This window comes from Atractosteus spatula, chromosome 1 (genome assembly GCF_055471065.1).
Source record: "Atractosteus spatula isolate fAtrSpa1 chromosome 1, fAtrSpa1.hap1, whole genome shotgun sequence".
Classification (NCBI taxonomy): Eukaryota; Metazoa; Chordata; class Actinopteri; order Semionotiformes; family Lepisosteidae; genus Atractosteus; species Atractosteus spatula.
In genome coordinates, this window is record NC_142706.1 from 65,482,714 (window position 1) to 65,504,735 (window position 22,022).

Here is a 22,022-nt window from a genome sequence, read left to right on the forward strand (position 1 = left end):
TCTCTAAACATAGTGTTCTTCACCAGTAGTTTCCCCTCCTTTTCAGAACCTGCGTGTGCACCCGCAGGCTGAGAATCTAACAGGGTAAATTGGTGAGAACTGATGCATTCTATGTTTTAGAAAAACATAAGCTCTGTTAACTTCTGCCACCCCTGTCCTAGCATGTTCCATTGGCCACAGTGACAGACTGCTCTGTCACATAATATATTACAAAAACAATCTTTTAAAAAAGACTGTCGGGATGAGAGAAATTCTACACCAGTTTAGCAAAATCAGATCATACAGAAAAGCCTATTTACTAAAATTTTTAGAATAGCTTATTAAAATACAAATGAGTATGTCATGCATATGCGTGTAGCTTTCTTCGAGAGCCTATTCGAAATTGTACTTCAAGGTAAGTTACTTGAAAATGCCTAAAAGCCCATTTTTTGTAGTTCTTGGGGTTAAAGCAAAAAATTAAACTCTGTCAAATAACTCAAGGATGAAATATGCAGAATTAAGTCTGTATCATTATTATTGTTTTGCAGGTGCTATTGTCCAGGGTGGTATACAGTGCATTATTACATAATATAGTTTCAGACTTACAGTGCAAATTTACATTCAGTGATGTGTAATAGATATGATAAGAGTATAAGAATGATTAAAAATAAGAGGAAGCACATCTGGCACATCTAACCCTTAGTTATAGAAATGGCTACATATAATAGAGGATATAAAGATGTAGAATTCAAGATATAAAATAAACTAGTAGTTTTAAAAATGTAAGTTAGTATCTTAAATTTCTAAAATGTTAGTATCTTAAATTTCTAAAATTACAATAAGGTCAGCACAATGAAGCTAGAAGTGAAATGCAGGTGCCAGGCCAAACAAAAGCAGAAAAAAAAATCAAAATGTTGGCTTGAACTTTGTTCCTTTGTCAGATTTACACAACTGCTAGAATGCAAATATATTTCCTTTGGAGAATTTCAAAATGTATTGCTGTACTGTATATTTCTGATATGGTTTTTTTGACTCCATTGACCTTTCTTCCTCGGGATGTGAATTTGTAAATATCAGGGTTTTTTTCTTCTTGTCTAATCTGAAATGCAGTTCCAATAGTGAAATAATTTTATGAAAAGTCCTAAAAGACAAATATAAGGATGACTGATGTCTATTAGTGGATGTGACCATCTTGTGCCCTGACACATGCCTGAAGTCAACATGTCTCTCATTCTTGTGCGAAATCTGCATAATTATACCGCAAGGTCTGCAACATTTCTGTAATAATCTGTGATTCGGGATGTTACTGTTCACTATAATGACCCAGCAAGTGTTCAGCTGGGTTCATATTGGGCGACTGTGAAAGCTAGACCAACCACTATGCCACTGTGCCAATTAAGGGAATTTCTGCGTTACCGACTGTTAGGGTTACACAGTGTGAAGACAAGCACTGTCAAGTTGGAAAATGATTTGTGTGTATTGACCAGGTTGCACTAACAGTTGAATTAGGACTGGTCAAAAGATAAAGTAATAGGTTTATTCCATGCTGATAAAAAGAAGAAAGAAAACACAACGTTTTGGCCATGGAGCCTTCTTCAGGTCAAAAGATTGTTGGTGTTGGTAATTGAGATAACCTTCTGCACATACAAGCTTCAGTTGTTCTATATGCTATAAAATAGTACTGATGTTAACAATTAGCCCAGTCTAAACAGTCATACATTAAAAATGTAAGGTGATGGGAACAAGAAAGTCCACATTTTCAATTTTAATGTGCTGCAAGTGATGAGGAAACATTAAATTATGTATGTTCCTTAGAGGAAGGCAGTCACTGCACAGTTAGCAAAATGCAAACAATAAAATTATTTCCTTTTCAAAACACTTAAAATACATGATGTCCATTGAGAGAAAATGCAAGGCCTTTATGAACTTAATTTTCATGTATAATAAATCTATTCTCAAGTGTAATAAATAAGAGAGCAAACTACTTCTACAGAAAAAGATAATGAGATGGCGTAAAATATTTAATTATAGAATAACTTTTACAATTTCTCCAAAGAAAGTGATGGTATATACAGTATATTATACCCAGTGAACAATGGAATGTTTTTCTGTCCTGACCTGAATGTTACACATACAATAAGTGTCCTTGTAGGTTTGCATTAGTTTTTCTTACTGTATGTTCATCCACTGAGAGTAATACATATTCAAAAAAGAGACTTTAAATAAAAGTTTAGATAAAGGAAAAATTCATTGTAAGACCAAAATCTGAAATGCTTATCAATGAGTCCTAAGAATTGTCTAAGGTTAAAAAACTTCTTTGTAAATAATTTAGTCATATTGTCTGTTTCTGTATTTTTACTGTAGCTCATTCTTATAGCCCAGTCACTGTTGTTTATGCTTTAAAATAAGCATAAACAATAGTGACTGGGCTATAAGAATGAGCTACAGCAAAAATACAGAAACAGACATACAAGGGATGCATAACAGGAAGAACATATAGCATCATCAATAACCATCTTCACCAGTTGTTTGAGAGATTCACCATGAGAGAGTGCGCTTTTCGAATCTTGAAACCAGATTCTGGTGAGGTAAACTTTACAGAAGGAGTACTGAACCCTGAGCCTTATTTTCCAAGAGATCTTACAATAATATTGGGAAATTCTGATTTTTTTTATTGTGAAATCTGCAGGGTAGTGATGCATTGATAGAACAAGGAAGTTCCCATTTTGTATTAGCACGGGTTCAGAGAGGAATATTTTGTCCTGGTTATGATTACAAAGTGTTGAGTTTCATGGATATAGAATGGAATAGGGTGGTTAAGGAATCAGTACAGAATGGATGGAAACAGTTTCTTGAAGCACAGGACAGGCTTATTCCCGGAGTAAAGCAATCAAAGGCCATAAACTTGTGGCCCAAATGTTTTTATAAATAATCTGAGAAATATTTAGGGTGAAAGAAAGAAAATGCTAAAAAAAAACATTATATACTGCCGCCAGATGAAAGATTGGCATCCAGATACATTAAGGGGCTTAAGGAAATATTGTGCATTGACAGGCTGAAGGAAATGAACCTTTTTTGCTTTGAATAGAGAATTTATTGTCATGAACTACAAGTGCTGGAAAAAAAATAATGGAATGGCCAGGAGCGAGAGAGAAAAGTATGTCACTGTAACGCAGCTAGGTTGTGGTGAAAAGGATCCGATGCAGATGCAGGAGACCTTGGGAGGTGAGTAAGCCAACAGAGCAAATCCAGGAGCTGAGTTGTAGTCCGAAGGCGTAAGGTAGGTCAAGATCCGGTAAAGGCACTGGTGGCGAACAATCCAGAACGAGAGACAGGTTCGTGGTCGAAACAAGAGCAGCAGGGTCAATTCCGAAAATAGTCACAGGTAGCAAACAATCCAAGGGGCGAGACGAGAACCGAAGTCCGAAGGCAAAAGGTGAAGTCAGAAATTCCAGTAAGGCAAAAGGGAAAGAAACGTTAGGTAGAGCAACACGAAGTGAACTCAATACCGAGCAGCGATATGCGGGTAAGGGAGGCTTAAATAATGCAGTCTGCCACATGGTAAGACGTCTGATGAGAAATTAACACGTGCGGCGGCGTTTGTAATTATCACCCTGCTGCTGGAACTGATTAGACCTCTTAGGAGCTGGTCTGGGCCGGTTAGTGGTCGTGACAGTCACACTAGAAGCTGAAGTATGGAAGTGTAGTAAATGTTTTTACTACAGCAACAAAACAACGGTAAAGTGTGTCAGAGCTAAAAATTGTAAAAATGTTTTAAATAAATACTACAGTCAGGTGTTCCTTAAGAATAAAAAAGTTCATAAATGAGTGGAAGGTGTTCAATACGTGCAGCTTATTTGGAGGATAATAGTTAATTGATGTAAGGACCTTCTTGAAAGAAGTGGGGTTATTGGCTCTGATAGTATGGCTGTGTAGCATTTTACACAATCTTTTGTTTAAAAAGTATCTTGTTTTCTCCATTTTCGTCATAGCTTCCATTTGAATCCTCTGCTTCATGTTTCACTACCGGTTAAGAAGTCATCCATTGGAGTTTTCTTTGTAAATGCATTTGTGGATTTTAAATACCCATATAAATTCTACTTGTAGACTTCTTTGCTCAGCATCAATAAGATGTAGCTCTTTTACCCTTTCAAAGAGAGACATTCCTTTAAGCCTATTAATGTACCTGGTAGTGGACTGGGTCCACAGCAGCTCTATAATAATTAATCTTCAGAAGAGTTCATCTAAAAGGACTCAACTGTTAAAGTCATACATTATTTATAGCATAGCCAGCATAGCCAAATTACAGTAGGTTTTGTAGATAACAGATAAAAGATAGATAGATGAAAGTAGATAATAATCTCTTCTGTATTTTTTCTCAAAATATAATTTAAACACATGTGCACATAAATTTAGACACAAATTGCATTGCAGATCCTGAAATTCTACAGCTAATTAATTCCCTCTCCACAAGTATGCAGTAGATAAATTACTGTGTTGCCTTTTAAAAAAAATACTGCGTGCTTTTTTTGTGTTTTATGTATATTTAAATAAAACACGGGAAGAGTGATCTTATTTTGCTAAGATAAAACATTTAATTAATGCACAAAATTAGAGTCTGTATAAACATTGCAGCTGTTTGAGTGAAGCCATGTTTAAACTGAGCAGATAATTGTTGCTGATGATCCTATATCAGCAGAACTGTAATAATGAAAGAGGAACAGAAAGGATATTCATTATAATATTTAAATGACTCATGAGAATAAAATAATTGGTATTAAGAAGTCAATTTGATTTCTATTAATAGATTTAATGGTATTGCTAATTCCACTTTTCAATCAATTAAGGTATCATGTGAATTATTATGTATGAAATACTGGTAGAAATTGACCTTAATAACAGTAAATTTTCTATGACTAATTAGTTTAAATATAACAGTAAACTTTTCTGCCACTAATTTATCCGTCGTGAGTAAATAGTATATTTATAATAATTTAAACAATAAAAGAAATGCATACAATATGATGCAAATCATTTTTACCAAAAAACCCCGCCACGATGCCTTTAAATGCAAAGGAAATAAAGGCCCTGAAATTAAAAACATCACTGAGGCAAATGTGAGCTTTAAATATTCATGATCATTGATGTTAGAACAAAGCTGCAATACTGAAAACAAAGTACTCTTCTGGATTGTACAGAAAGTCCCTGTTTTTCTACCTCCCATGTTGTAGCATTATTGAAGTTGCTGTTCATTGGGCTTTCCTATTTACCTAAAATACTATTTACACAAATAAGCACTGCAAGCGAAGTAAAACAGCTGAAATAAGAGCAATATTTGTGAATAAGAATAATAGCCATTTTAGATCATTAAAAATTAGTTAGGAACAACTACAGGTTTATTCCATGCTGAAAAGAGAAGAAAACAAACAATGTTTCAGCTGTGGAGCCTTCTTCGGGTTTAGTTCAAACAGCTACCTACTCAAACTAAATATTCATTAATATAATTATAAAGAAGGTTCCAAGTTTCCAATATACATTTATCTGTCTCTTAAAGCAATTGGTTAAATACTCTTTTTATGGCCTTTTCAAGAGACATACAGTGTAGTGGTAGTTTGGATTTATTTGAATGTTTTTCATGGCTGGTTTCCTTCCACTTCCTAAAAACAAGCAGGTAGGTTTTAATTGGCTACTTTAAATTTTCTCCTTATGGAGACAGTTGAAGTAAGAAAGGGATTTCATACCGCAGGGGTTGTTCACAACTTCTTATGTTATTTGAGATATAGAATCGAATGCGATGTACTGTAGATAATGGCCTTCACAAACTGAACATTTTTAAGAAACAACGGAACAAAATCTTAGTTTCATTTCACTATTGAGCTACCAAAGGGTGTTATTTTAGTGCCTGATATTTTTCAAAGGTAGTGACCAGTACTGAACTACATGTTTTTAATAGTGTTGTAGTAATGCATCTAGTAGTTTCAACATGCTCTTCCTTCATTTACATTCATCTGATTTGATACAGTATTGACACTTTTTTTAATTGCCTCTTCACACTGCCTTGTCATGGTCATAAACACGTACATCAAAGTCTGCCTTCTAGTTTGATTGCATTTAATATTGGTATTTTATGTCCTGAATATTTACACTTAACACATAACATTTCCTTGTTGATTTTATGTTGCAGTGTTTTGAGTACTATCCAAATCAGTTAGCTGCTCCTCTCTTTGTGGTATCTAAAATAGGCTATTTATAGAAATTACTCAAATTATTTCCACTAATTGTAATCCACACTGTTCCAGGACGGCATATGTGCACTCCTCATCCTATTTCAAAAGGACAGCATTTTATTTTTTAAGTTTAAGCTCTAAACATTAGAAGACGGTAAGTTGTTTAAAGTTACAGTAAACAAATGAGACCTCAAGAATAGCTTGCAGTCAGTGTAACTTTATGGAGCAGGGGAGATCTTTACTTTTGACCGATGCAAAATGCTGAAACTACTGTATGTGTCAAATATACAAATATGAGACAATAAGGGTATGGCGGTTTTTAAGTTTCCGATATCTAGACATAATTGTGCTTATAGTAATGTAAAAATCTTCGCAACAACTTTCATAGAAAGATAAACTGATGCATTTCGTAGAGACATTATTAAGCACCAGCCATTACTAAAACATTGAACAGCTTCTCTGAGGTCAAAGGAATCACGAGGGTGGATTGATTTTTGAGGCTCTCGAATCTCAATTCCTTCAAACACATTTGATATGATTTGGAACCATGGAAAAGCAGTCCTGTAACCATGCTACAATGTGGTCATTACCCTGGGAGAAAAGTAGGGAATAATCCCAGCACATTAACTGGTGGATGCCTTGTTGTCTAAGGCCCAGAGAGTCAAGTTTAGTTCCAGGTGGGCCTAGAGTCTTCTATTTTTAATTGTTCTAACCTATGCTGTCAATAATACTATTAATCTAATTCTTTTCTTAGTTAGACATACTGTATATAAAATCATAGATACATAATATATTATATACAGTGTATACTAAGATATATGTGTGGGATTTCTGAACAGACGATTACAAAAACATAGTAACTAATGGGTTTATTCCATGCTGAAAAGAAAAGAAAGGAAAAACAAGGTTTCAGCTCTGGGGCCTTCTTCAGGTGTGAAAAAAAAAATAGACCAATGATATACTGTATAGTGCCCTCCATAAGTATTGGGGCACTAAAATCAAAATTGTGCAGTATGCTCAAGTAATTTGGAATTGAGATGGAAAGATGAATATGAAGCAAAAGTACAGAATTTCACCTTTTGTTTCTTAGTATTTCTGGTATAATACCACTTTTTGTTTTCCATTTCCCTAAATATATTTTGGATTTTCATGCTTATAAGGATTGCTGGTACTTACTAACCAGTTAAAAATAGAAAAAAAACCCAAGAATTGCCCCGACAAAGGCAGAAAACATTGACAGAGTATACATTTGTTATGTATATTTTCAAAATATACAATTGAAATGTATTTTAATTGTAATGCAAAAATAGCATTTAATAATTTAGAATTCCGTACTACAAGTGATTGTGTAATAGCTAGTCTAACATAATTTAACAAAGGTGCTGGCACCCTCAGTTTGAAAGAACATTATTCACTAATTCATTTAATTTAATAAATATTATGTATGATAATTTATTCTGCTGTATCCTAATATAAATTATGGTAATTTATGCTGTTGTACCCTTGAGCAAGGTACTTTACTCAAATTGCTCTAGCAAATTCCCTGTTGTATAAATGTTTCTCCAGGTTGTGTTTTTGTTCTCAATTCACTTACCTGATAACATAAAAGAAAGAAAATGATTTATTATATAAATTTTTAAACATCGTTAACAGGGCCTTCCAGAATTATTCAGACTCCTGATTTAAAAAGTAACAAATAACTTTATATAACAGAATGAGGTATGGATAGCATGTGTCTTGATTAAAAAAATCTAAAAATATTATACTTTAATCAAAATAGCAGTGCACAGAGCAAAGTCATGTTTGGCATACATAACATTTCACATAATTTCACAAGTTCCAAAAAGAGGAAGTTTTACTGTAGATACTGTAGAACCCAAGGATCAGCAGAGCAAAAGCAGTAACAAAGAAGCTCAATATCAGTGAACCATCCTGGAACAAAGTCCAAAAGGGTTTACAATTTTCTGGCAAGAGATAGAGAAAGAAATTGTATGGAATTCATGGGAAGGAACCTCATATTAAAAGGAGCAGAAGAACAAGCCCAGGGACCCAAGATGGGGTACCTTAGGGGTTCATAGATGATCCTTCTGTAACAAGCAAGGTGGGTTGTACAAGCAACGTGGGTTTTAAAGTAATTGGAGGACATGGCAAGAATGGGCGAGAATGAATGATGTTCAAACCAAGGAAATCAAGTTGCATGGTGATTGGGAAAGTTTAAGTGACCAGCAGATTCAAACTCCAGATCCAAGGTAAAGTTATTATTGTACATCAACAGTGGTACAGGCAGATCCAATTAAAATGTCTGGGAAAGTGGTCTAACAAGATGCCCTCCAGGCATCACATCAGTGAGGCTTTATATAAGATCAGGCAAGCTGCAACCCCATCTGTCTTCACCTGTGGTAGAATTCAAAGTGGCAAAATCCAGGGCGTAGATGTCCACCCTGTCCAGTAGAAACTCTAAAAACAATCTGGTGAGAGGGTCAGGAATCATCAACAGATCAGGAAGGGGGCAGCGGCTGTTCCTGTGACCCAAGCAGAGAGTGCATTATCATAATAATAATAACAATAATAATAATAACTTACACTTATATAGCACTTTTCTGGACACTCCACTCAAAGCGCTTTACAGGTAATGAGGACTCCCCTCCACCACCACCAATGTGTAGCATCCACTTTATCCATTATCCATTAAAATCCTCATGCTGGCTCTGGAACAGGAGAGAGGAGTTACCCTAGAGGCTGGGAGAGGATGTGCACTGACTGACTCACTGCTGACCCACTAGCAGAAGGGCAATATGGATAAGGGTAAAAATGTCTTATGAAAGCTGGTTTCCATCTGATAATATTAATAATAATTGCTTACACTTATATAGTGCTTTTCTGGACACTCCACTCAAAGCACGTTACAGGTAATGGGGACTCCCCTCCACCACCACCACCAATGTGCAGCATCCACCTGGATGATGCGACAGCAGCCATAGTGCACCAGAACACTCACCACACATCAGAGAAGGAGGAGAGCAGAGTAATGAGGACAATTCATAGATGGGGATTATTAGGAGGCCATGGCTGGTAAGGGCCAATGGGAAATTTGGCCAGGGTTACACCCCTACTCTTTTCGAGAAATGCCATGGGATTTTTAATGACCACAGAGAGTCAGGACCTCGGTTTTACGTCTCATCCAAAGGACAGCGCCTGTTTACAGTATAGTGTCCCTGTCACTATACTGGGACATTAGGATCCACATGGACCGCAGGGTGAGCACCTCCTGCTGGCCCCACTAACACCTCTTCCAGTAGCAGCCTTAGTTTTTCCCAGGAGGTCTCCCATCCAGGTACTGACCAGGCTCACACCTGCTGAGCTTCAGTGGGTTGCCAGTTGTGAGTTGCAGAGTGATATGGCTGATGACATCAATTCCTGGCCAACAGCAATATTCAATGTAGCTATTGACTAAGGTGAGCATCAGTAGATGTACTGTATATCAGAAGAAGATTAATTCCAGAACACACTGTTCCTATTTCAATTGGGGTATGAATACATTTGGAGGATGTGATATATTGCAAAGATATCTTTTTGTTAAGGACAGAGCATTATCCTAGCAAAGATGTAAAGGATCTTTTACCATGGAAAGGGATCATTGAAAATGCAAAAATTATAATGTTGAAAATTAAAAGTAATTTGTTGTGTTTTACATCTTTTGTTTTCGCTTAAAGAAAAAGAACAGGTGTTCATTTAGCACAACCATATTTTTGTATTAATGACCCATAGAGTAAAATTCATTTTGAAGAAATAGCTTTAGAATTTTTTAAACAGAGAATTATTACATCAAATAAAACTTGTACCAGACTCAGCACACATATTTATGGAAAATCTGTTAATTACAGTGCCCTGCAAAAGTATTCAGAAAGGTTGTAAAGTTTTAATATCTTGCTGCTTTAAAGTCTGCAGGCCTAACGCTTTGAAGAAGCAAATGTAATGTATATTTAGTAAACAACCTTCACCATAATTTCAAAACCCAGAAGAAAATAGATAAATAATGTGAAAGAAAATTACATAGTTTACATAGGTATTTAAACCCTTTATTGTGGCAAATGTGCATTAATTTAGGTGCACAGAATTTCCTTAATTATGTCTTAGAGTTGCTTCTGTCTGTGTCACGGACGTCCAAAGGGACTAACCGTGGAGAGCAGGAGAGCGGAAAAAGACCCATATGCGTAGCGGCGAGACGGGAAAAAGGCCCAGGCTCGTTAGTGCAAAGAGTTCAGGAATGCCGTATAGAAACCTATGCCCTCAGGTAGCGGACGTGGGGCGACCTGGTGCTAGGCGGGTCTCAGGACATCCGAACGTCAATGCTGAGCGAGGGCAGAGTGCAAGACCCGGAGATATATAGCCCAAGGGAAAAAGAGGGACCGGAAGGACAGCAGGCAGGAAACTAGGGACAGGACAGAGAAGGAGTGCCCTCTGGCTGCTCTGGTGTGCAATGATAATGGTTCACATGATTTCACAATGCATCTACACTATCACTGTAAGGTCCCACAGGCAGTAGATTTCAGCAAAGAGAAATCCATAAAGACCAAGGGACTTTCAAAAGGATAAAGCTACAGATCAGGAGAAGGTCATTGACAAAAGTCAATTACACTGAGTCACCATTTCAGCATGGTGAATGAAGTCCATCATCAAGAAGCAGAAGGGCCCTCCAGAAATAGCAGCTGGGCAAGGAGAAAAACTGGTCTGCGATGAAAGGCCAAAAGTGGTTTTGAAAGAGTTACAGTTCAATATCCGAGAAGGGAGAAAAGGTCTATAGGTCAACAATATCCTGGTCAATTCACAAAGGGGGCATGTATAGCATTTGCAACAAAGTACTTAAGTAATACTGCAACAAGACAAAATTGGACCTTTTTGGTCTAAATGTAATGTAATATGATGCAAACACAACATAGTACACCCCAGAGTCAATCCTATCCTTACAGTCAAGCATAGTGGTGGGTGGCAGCATTATATTATAGTTCTGTTTATTAGTAAGGATGCTTGGGAAGCTTGTGAAGATTCAGGGGACAATAGATGGAACAAAGTACTACCAAACTTTAGTAGAAAACCTGCCTCAGACCTATTACCAGATAAAAATTCACCGTTCATCAGAACAATTATGGAGAACACAAGGCCAAAGCTATACCGGACTGGCATAAGAATTAAAAAGTGAACGTCCATGAGCAGGCCTTTTAAAATCTTCTGTGATAAGACTTAAAAACCACTGTCCATAAGTGATCTCTAAGCAACCTGAGAAAGCTTTGGCAAAGCTGTCAAGAGGAATGGACAAACATTGCACCAAGTCAGTGTGCAAAGTTACACCCAAAAGATCTGAAGCTGTAACTGCTTCCAAAGGTGTTTCCACAAAATATTGATTTTGTAAGTCTAAATACTTATACAATCAACATTTTAAGTTTTAACTGACAGTTAATGTAAATTGTTTAACCCTTAGAAATTTCAATTTGAGCATTGAGGTCCTGAATTAAATATTATGTTTTAGAAAAATTGGCATCAATTTGTAATTTCTCCAAAATGGGACACCATAGAAAGGACCTGAATACATTTTACAGCACACCCTTTCTAAATTAGAATGTCTTTTTTTAATAAATAAACAGATGCCTGCTGTCTGCTCTTCCATTAACCTTGTTGTTGCCTGGCTATCGACCTAATGTTCACTTCAGCATTTCCTTTGTAAAGTGAACAGATGCAAATTGAAGAGGATAAAAAACAGCTACTGTGCTATGTTGACACATAATGACTTTTGCATTAGCCAAAGCAAAATGTGTCTTCAGCACCCCATAAAGGAAAGCTCTTTACTTCCTTTGCTGCTCCATTTATCTCATAAAGGAGACTTTAAACGACACTAAAAGCAAACTTAGGATTATGCCAGCATGAAGATTTATATAAAATACATACTGTAGATAGCAGTAGTGCTTAAAAGTTTTCTGTTTTCTATCTTTACCAATACATTAAGCAATAAGTTCTTTATATCATACAAACAAAAATTCACCACCCTTTTGTGTATACAGAAAAACTGGGAATATGTTTATAACTAGGATAAAATATATAACTGGAATTAAAAATAACTGGGAACAGTGGAGTAAAGGTCAGTACCACAGTCATATATGATTTGAATAAGAACATGTAGCACTTGAAGAAAATAAAAATCATTAACACTATACTAACTGAAAAGTGGTTGTTCATGATTAACTTCTGAGGAATAGGGAGAGCACTTGGAAAACTCATGATTAAATTTGTTAAGAATTTAACTTCCAATAAAAGAAAAGGTCAGAGGGTGATTTGTACATCAGTTGCACATTTGTGCAACTTGAGGGCAATGATTCAGGAGCATCTATATCTGGCACAGCCCTAGTCATGATTAAACAGACTAAATGGGCTGCCCCTAAGGGGGGTGGGGTCTGGGGAAAACCACTCAATAATTTATAAGGGTGAAAATGAATTTCAAAGGTAGAAGGAAACTATTATTTTCCATATATTAATTATATGCCCATTATTATTGAAACTTAAACCAGCTGTGTAACTAATAGTACAACCTAAGCAACTCATTTTTTAGGTTGCTCCACTGGCATTGTGAAATACACCTTCCTTGAAGCAGCTTTGCTAGCAAATTAATGTACAGTACAGTAATTGACATGATCTTTTTAATGGACAGAACAACCAGTCCGCAAAGCTTCTCTTGAGACATGATTGTCCTTTATAATGTAGGAGACCTTTAGCCAACTGAAGTTTCTGTAATTGTTAGCATAATCCTATATGCATTTACTGTGTACAGGCAGGGGCCGTTGATAGATTTTAGAAATTTAAGGACTTGGTTCCTTCTAAGGTGAATTCACATAACACATAACACATAACATAAGCACCATCAAAGTTGTGAGATTCTCTATCAGTGCACTGTCCAAGTCCATGCGCTGTTTTTCCATGTCATCTTCCTTCATTTCAAGTCTTATTATATCAAAGAGAAACGTGAAATAGCTGAAGTACATTTGCATTAGTTGAAATCATGAGTAGAGGGACAGATCCTAATTCACAATGATGTAGAAAGTACTGAGTTACAAATACTTTTTCAGGCAAATGTTCAATTCCATCTCTCTTCTTTTCATCCATCATTCTTTGCATTTCCATTCAACTTCAATTTTAGGTGCTATTTCTGTGGCTGTGATATTTGCAGAGGTAAAAGCAATGACCCTGTATTTCTGCAGAAAGTCAATGACTGTATTTTCTGTACTTGTCTCAATCCCTGCTGGTACTCGCTATGGTGATGGTATACTAAGGGCTGCTAATGATGAGCTAAAAATGCTTTAAATCACAGCATGCACAAGTGCTCCTTATATTCCCACATGACATCAGCTTTACACCTCTGTGCATTCACAATAATACTGTAAAAGACTTCACTTCCTAGGTAATCGCCTGTAGTTGATTAAAATAATGTTCATTCATACCTCTGATGGCTATGAGCCAAAGAATTGCATCTACTGTACAGTGATGCTAAAGTGTGAGGCCTATAGTACCAAAGAGCAGTGCCTGACAAAGCATGGGACCTGGGGCAGTTTCCCCAACCCCCAAGAACAGCTCTGAACGAGCATTCTAGTAACCCAAAATATAGAGAAATCTGCATCATCTGTTTGGGAAACTACCAGATGTATTCAGAATACCTGTTTTTGTACAAATATTTATTAACGATGACAGTGGCACACACTATACTACACAGAGCATAAACATAAAACACACAAGTTACTGTATTTAAAAGTTTACAAACAAGGTGTTTCAGAGACCTACATCTAGATCATCCAGAAAACCCCAGGCTGCTACCAAGTATTTGACTCTTAAATAATGCCTACAGAGACCAAGAAGGGGTAAGCTGGCCTCTAAACTAAATAGAATACAACCTATGAGTAAATCTGTGTCTTACTAACACGGATACCATCAAATAAATGGGAGCCTGTCTCCATCTTCTAAAATGCACCCATTAAGCAGGAGAGGCAGTTTTAAACCATGGGATTCTTCAGGAGCTCCAAGTAACCTAAAAGCTACAGAAAAACAAGCTCTCTAGTGAGATTCTAATGCTCAGCTGTTATCTGATGTTTTTTGAATGATCATTAAGAAGGGACTCTCGCCTGGCACTGGCTTCGAGTTCGTCTGTTTTTCTCCTCTCTCGTGTGCTCTGACCTTCTTTTTCCCTTTTCTCTTTTTCCTCCTTTCTCTGTCTTGATAGGATCTTATATGGTGTCTCTCTGGACTGTTGATTGACACATAATCATTTACCCAGAACTTAATTTCCTAAGGTAAACCAAGGCAAACTTTATGATTGCTTTGATCACAGACTCTGGACTCTCTATATATCAGCAAACATCCCCCCTTCTTTGAAGCTGGAAATGTTTTCACTGGCAGGTGTTACACAGTTTATCTAGGCTTTTAGACACCTCCATTATCACCTACCTCAGCCTGTAACAATATCATTACAAAATATCAAAAGTGTTCAGAACCTTATGTATTATAATAAAGATGCATATATTTTCATGCTCAATCTGGTTTTAAACGAAGTGTGAGGGCAACCAGTCTCCAGTCAAGCAATCCCATATCATGATTTTATACACAGTGAGAGGGTATTTTCTTTGATTAGACACTGTGTAAAGCAAGATGTGTGTGCTTGCATTTGCAGAATAATGTTGCATGTGCTGACAACTCTTATTCATACTGGCCAGAAGCAATGCTTGTCCTCTTTCTCCAGAGAAACAGCTGTGAACATGGCAGTGTTTGCCTTTAGGGTAATGCATATAAAATGTATTTTGTTTTCAGTTGTCTGCAGAGAATGTGCTATCATAACCAAAAGGATAAAAAAAACTAGATCAACACTGAGGAAATAATTAAAACTCCACAAACACATCAATATTGCTTTTATGAGTCTTTGTCTCTTATTTACTTTGCTGCATTTGCTATTTGCAGTTTTAATATACTGTGGAAGTACATCTCACTATGGAGGATACATCTTTGGGACATACATTTAAGAGCACTGTCAATGTGATTAAATACTGTTTCCCATTTAGGGGGTAAACAAGCCACAGAAGGAGAAATACAAAATACCACTATTTCTATCTGGCTGTCTGAGGCTGTGGCTTGCAAAAAACAGGTTAGAAAAGAGAAGTGAAAGATTAACTAGATTCACAGAGAATACATTATTCAGCAGCCTTAATTTAGCTAAACTATTTTTTTCTCTGAACCTTATTATTCAACGGTATCTTTATACATTCAGTGTTATGTATTTTATTACTACAATGTGAAATACATATTTCTTCCTAGAAAAGTTGTATTTTAAATACAGTTCAATTTTATAATAATCAGCAGCCATGTCACCCTGCAATTCACAAAGTGTAGGGGTGTAACCCCGGTGTCTTGGCCACATTTCCCATTGGTCCTTACCAATCATTGTTTCCTAGTAATCCCCATCTATGAATTGGCTATCTCACCCCAATAATAGCTGATGTGTGGTGAGCGTTCTGATGCACTATGGCTGCTGTCACATCATCCAGGTGGGGCTGCACAGTGGTGGTGGTGGAGGGGAGTCCCCATTACCTGTAAAGCACTTTGAGTGGAGTGTCCAGAAGAGTGCTATATAAGTGTAAGCAATTATTATTATAATTATTAATTATTATTATAAACACAACGATACAAGTATAGTAGCAAGAAATCAGGCGTAGGATAAAAAAAAGACAGAGAAGGTAAGAAGGGCTGGGGACCAGTGAGGGCATTCTGCTATGCCTGATTTATCTGCTGCTTTCCCTCTCTCCCTCACACCTGAAGAAGGCTTGACAGCCGAAACTTTGTGTTTCTTTTGGTTACCTTTCAACATAGAATGAACCTTTATCTGTTACTTTCCAGCCTGGGCAAGCTGACGCAGCTCCCTACCCGTACTACACTGATTCCCCTTAATTCTCCTAGCAGATTCGGCGAAGTACAAGGAAAGCCAGCAGACAGTAACTGCAGTTCGCTTATTTTGTTACTCTTTTACAGAGGCACAGGTGTGCTAGTTGTCAGAGTCACCAGGCATCCACGCACTCGCCACCGCATTCCAACGTGCACTATTCAAAGCAATGAATCAATTATCCAACCTCTTTTCCCCTTTCTCTCTACTTAAACCTTTCTGCCAAACCTTTCCATGAAGGAAAGAGCTAATCTCTCTTCCTGGGACGTCTCAGAATCTTTCGGTGTCTTTAATCTTTAATTTTTAGGTTCTTCAAGGCCCGACAATGCAGGGTTTTTACCAACACTAAGATTAAGATTAAGTTAAGATTCATCTTGATATTGTAGCGCTTTTGGGTTCACATGGGTGAACCAGCCAGTTGAGCTAAAGGGAGATCTCCCCCTAGCCCGACGGTCTGCAGTCCCTGCTATTCACAGGGAAGGGCGGTGACGTCACTGCGCTGGTAAGCAGGCTCGCACAACCTGTAATGTCGGCCATATGCGTTACAATATTTTAATTTGTTAAGGAATATCAATGAAAACATCAGCAAACAAGGCAAGACTACTGATAATGATAAAATACAGCAAAACAAACTCAACCATATTGTGGATGCTTACTTTCTATGATACTTCATGAAATTAAATGATTAGTTTAGTAAAAATGGCTGTTAATAACTGCATAAAATATTAAATTGAAGACTTTCTTGTGATTATGTGACTTTTTGTTTTGGTTTGCATGCCCCACTCTCTTCATATACAGATAAAGTAGACTCTCTAGGAAGCCATGTATTTGAAGGATCTTTTTCTGCTTTACAGCAAAGGCCGGCACGATGATACATTACGTGGCAACATTGCGGTGTAGTGATTAAGGCACCAGACTCATAACTAAAAGATCCAAATCCTGACCAAATCAGTAATGTTGTACCCTAGAGCATGGAGCTTCAGTCAGATGAAGCTGCAGCCTTCCTTATCTTCAGACTCCTTGTTATGCTTCCCCTGTCCTCATCTCTCTACATTGGCTTCCAGTCCAAGGTCCATATCAGATTCAAAACCATGGTAGTAACCTACAGGACTTAAGAGAGAGATCTCTTTATTGGCCATATACAATTTCTTGCATTAGGAATTTGTCTTTTCATATACCCCAGCTTGCTCTCCATGAGACACACAGACAGGTTTAGGAAAGCTTGAGGTCAGAGTGCAGGGTCAACCATTTATATGGCACTCCTGGAGCATTTGGGGTTAAGGGCCTTGCTCAGGGGCCCAGTGGAATAGGATTCCTCTCCCAACTGCAGAATTTGAGCCTGCAACTTTCCAGCCACAGGTGCAGATTCTTAGCCACAGAGCCACTGCTCCACCCCTGCATTTTGGGAAATGCATTTCCATTTCCAAAGGAAATGCACCAGCATATGGAGATCTGGTTACTAAGGCCAAACTGTGCTGTGCTGACTCCCAGTAGTGGAACACCTGACTGACCTGCTGCAATTGGAACTACAGACCAACTTCACAAATCTGAAAACTCATCTATCTGTGATATACAGTACCTAACTCTTCACACCAATTTAGCTCTTTTGGTAAAATCTCCTGTTAAGCAGCACTGAAACTCCACAGGTCTCCCCAATAAAACAGGACTTACAGTAATTAACAATGCACTTACTTATCTTTGTGGTACAGTCAGAGAAAAGTGTAATTCGCTTTTGATAAACTCATCTGCCAAATAAACAAATGCAAATGTAAAAACATATTTAAATGCTGTCATTCTTTTTTGATGGCACCTAATTCATTATACTCTAATTTTGTGACATACAGTACACTACTCTTTATGGAAGCTGTGCTGTAAAAGAACCTGCATATTGAACAAAAAATGTTTCTTAGTTTTATAGAAATATGTCTGGACATTCGTCTAGTATTTCTGTAAGATGATATCTGTTGAAAAAGTTTCCTATTAAAATTCCTGCTTATTAAAAGAGACAAATTTGGGCATTTCAAGATATGTTCAATATCAACTGCTAAATTACGTTTCTTTTACATAGTAAAACTAAAAATTCTTGTTTTTTAAATCTCAATGTGTGAGAAACCTAGTCTTTTTAATATGACACATTAATTCACAATGATTACATTTAAAGCCATTAAATGAAAAAAGGTTGCAAGATAAACACTTTCAGATGCATTTACTATACCATTACATCACATACTGTACTTTACTGTGCACTGAATGAAGCCTTACTTACCCATTCAATGGATTTACTTTTTGGCTCTTATTCAATTTCATTCATTGTGAGGAAGTTGTTCATATTTCCACCTGCTTAAATTTAATTCCTACGAATTTTCCATGCCTGTGATTACAATGGCAATCATTGAAAACATTGCACAGATTGGGCATTTTAAAGATAACATTGTGTATTACCAAAGATGCTTTGGAGGTGAACATATGCATTCAAATTCTGGTTTTAAAATCTCTAGGTGTACTGTATGAGGTTGACCAGTGGAGGACAAAGTAGAATATATTTTATATATTAATAATATAGCTGTTTTCAATTTCAAACCTTCTTTACTGATAGTAATAAACAAAAGAGTGAGTAGATATTTATACCTGGAACAAGCACGACTATGGAAAAATCCATAAAATATAAAACATAATATAAACACAAAAGTACCAAAAAATACCTGCTCAATAGTCATAATTCTACATTTGTAAACCATGCATTTATTTTTTCACTACCCATTTACACTAGTGCTACAGTGTAGTACATTAGTAGTCACTCATCTACATGATTCTTTGAAACTCAATATAGTGCAAACAGATGCAATGACTACTATTTGGTTTTTGTGACCAAAAAGGGCTAGTATTAAACTGACATAATCCAGTGTTTTGAAGGACATGTTTGATTAAAGATGTATTAAACTGAGTCCCATATAACCTCAAAAAAAGCTCTTAAAAGTCAGACTTCAGTATTTTAATTTCACAATTGTTAGCTTTGGTACAAGGCCAGGCACTTAGAGAAAACCTTCTGTCATACATTAACTTTAATTTATCATTATCTTTCTGGGGAATAAATCATTAGATAGAAGAAGCTTTGTATGTTTCTGCCAAAAGTGTGTAGCTCCACTTTAAATCTTTAGAAGCAATGAAGGTCACACTCCTTCAATGACCAAAGTGTGCTAAAGGACAAATAAAGTGGCTCTTTTTTACTTTTTTAAAGTTTGTGGCTATCAAATCTCTAATGGATGGTTGAAGCAAAACAACATTTCATGATGGAGGTGATAAGAGCACTGATAAATTATAGGTAATTTATGGTTCCTTCCCTTAATGGGGAAATATTTCTAAATCTCATATGGCATTTCTCAACAATAACATATAGATTTATAGATATTTAATTTAATATTTTAAGCAATATTTAATGTCCTGCATAAACTGGTGTCCAGCTATGGTGTGTGATGTCCACATGGTGTTTAATCATAGCAACTTTAATTAGCAAAGTCTTGATTTCAAAATGGATCTATGGGGACTTTACAAGGACAGTGAAAGTATGTACCTTCAGCTTTGTTACAGAAAGCATATTAACACTTGCATATAGTATTTTAGAACTGTTTGGAATTTACTGACAAATCAGAAAGGATTAAATAAATGAACTTTTCACAGATTTGACAAGGTTAAAGCAAAGATGGATTTTTTAAAGCTCAATAACATTCATTCCTTCAGCCATGGAAAGAAAACTGTGAGTGAAGAGATTTTATTTTATGAACATGACCTTAGGTGCAATTAAATTAATCAAAACCAGTTATTCGGTCATGATACTGACACAATTTGCAGGAATTGTTGTCAGCTTTCAGTTTTGTAGAAGCCAGGACCCTTCTAGCCACTCAGACTCTCAGATCCTTCAGACCTACTAGTCTATCACGGATCAGCACAAGTGGCAAGTTAACAAATACAAGCCTAAGCACAAAATATCAAAAAGAAGGAACAAAACACAAAAAAGCAACTGGACCCAGTCATTTATAATAGGCCAATCACATTAAGGATTTAAAATACTGTAATTCAGACAACAGACAGAAAAACGAGAATGGAAACACTCTTTCATTATTTAGAGTGCCATAGCTGCCCTATTTTTTTCTATCAAAATAAACTTTATTTCTAAAAAACATCTTGCAATAGTACACATTCTCTCAAACAGTACATACTCTAACAAATATCAAACTATCATCAAAAATGTCCGAACGGCGTGATTGTCCATTATCAATCCACGCAGGTGGATGATGGGGCCGGATTTGTGCAATAAAGAGTCCCTCCAAGCCCTACCGCTTGCTTCTGTCCATAAGTCCCTGTACAGGGCCCAGAGTCCCTTCCAGCGCTCCCTCACCGTGGAGAAGCCCCATTTGGTGACATCGCCCTTCATCCTCCCTCTGAGGTTCTCCAGGATCCTCTCCTCCAGCTCCCTCACTCCCCACTCTGTGTTGTGCTGGATAAGTGCTCCTCGTGTTCCACAGTCCTTGTTTTGTTAGGGAAACCAGCAGCCAAAGCAAGTATTGTGTCCCTTTGTCCAATCCGGTTGGTGCCAGCCCCAGCAGGATGCACCGGTAACTGAAAACCGCTCCTGCTCCCAGTAGTTGAACAGTTTTGTCCATTCTGCCCCACACCGTCTTGGCAAAGGGGCAGCTCCAGAACAAGTGTTCCTGAGTCTCCTCGAAGAAACACATGTCCCGGGGGCAATGTGGATTCCTGGTGAGCAAGTGTCTACAAAAGAAACTGAAAGCCTTAAGTGAACAAATATAACAAACTTCCATCCTTCCCTCTGAGTCCCAGGAGTAAGCAATGCCCCTTATAGTCCCCAGCTATCCCAGACACCTTCCCATCTATCCCAGCATGCTCTCCCGGGGCTAAATTTACCAGCCCCACTGCTTGTCTGTTTGTTGCCCCATCACTGCCTGATGAGGGTGCTACAATACCAATCAAAAAATATTCACAAAAAACAAAAAAAAGAAACAAATAAAATAGTCCCTGATAAGAAGTATAAACTCAATTAACGTTCTGTGCACCATTCAGCCCAGTGTGTTGAAATCTTTGCAATGCCTGTGCTGCACAAGGAAATCTTCCAGAAGTCCACACTTTGCTTGCAGCCTGCTGAAATGACTAAGTAATACTGATTTTCTTAATGCATCAAGAAGAAGGTAAACTTTACGGTTGTTTTTTAATCACAGGATTGGGACCCCATACTCATATCTCAGCAAACACCCCTTTCTGCTTTGAAGCTGGAGGTGTTCACACTGCCAGGTGTTACACTATCTAAACTCATAAAGACACTTCATAGTTACCTATATATGTAAACCTATTGTAAAAGCAGGAACATTTGAATATGCTACACCATATCATGTGCTCTGTTTGTATTCATGACTGCTATTTCTTGTTAAAACTAACTAATTAAGCAAGACTTACCTTTTCTAGTCTTGGCCTAATATTATTTTGTTATTTATAAGTACAATACCATTGAACCATGTAGATTTGTTTATCTTGAATGATTCTAATATTTGTAATACTTTGCCTCTTCTGTTTTAATGTTATTTTCCATGGTATTTTATGTTTGCTCAGCCTGGGGCATACTGTACTATATCTTGTCTGTTCCTTCTTGATAAACACCTGATCAAAATATTTATGTAATATATGAGTTGTTTTCCTTTTAACATTTCACATTTTTGTCTCTGAGACACTTCGTCCATTGCTGTCATTTTGCTCCTCTACTACATACAAATAATACCTTTTAGCCCCCATCACAGTTTGCTTTTCTATCTCTATTACTTACCTCTTCAGAATCAACA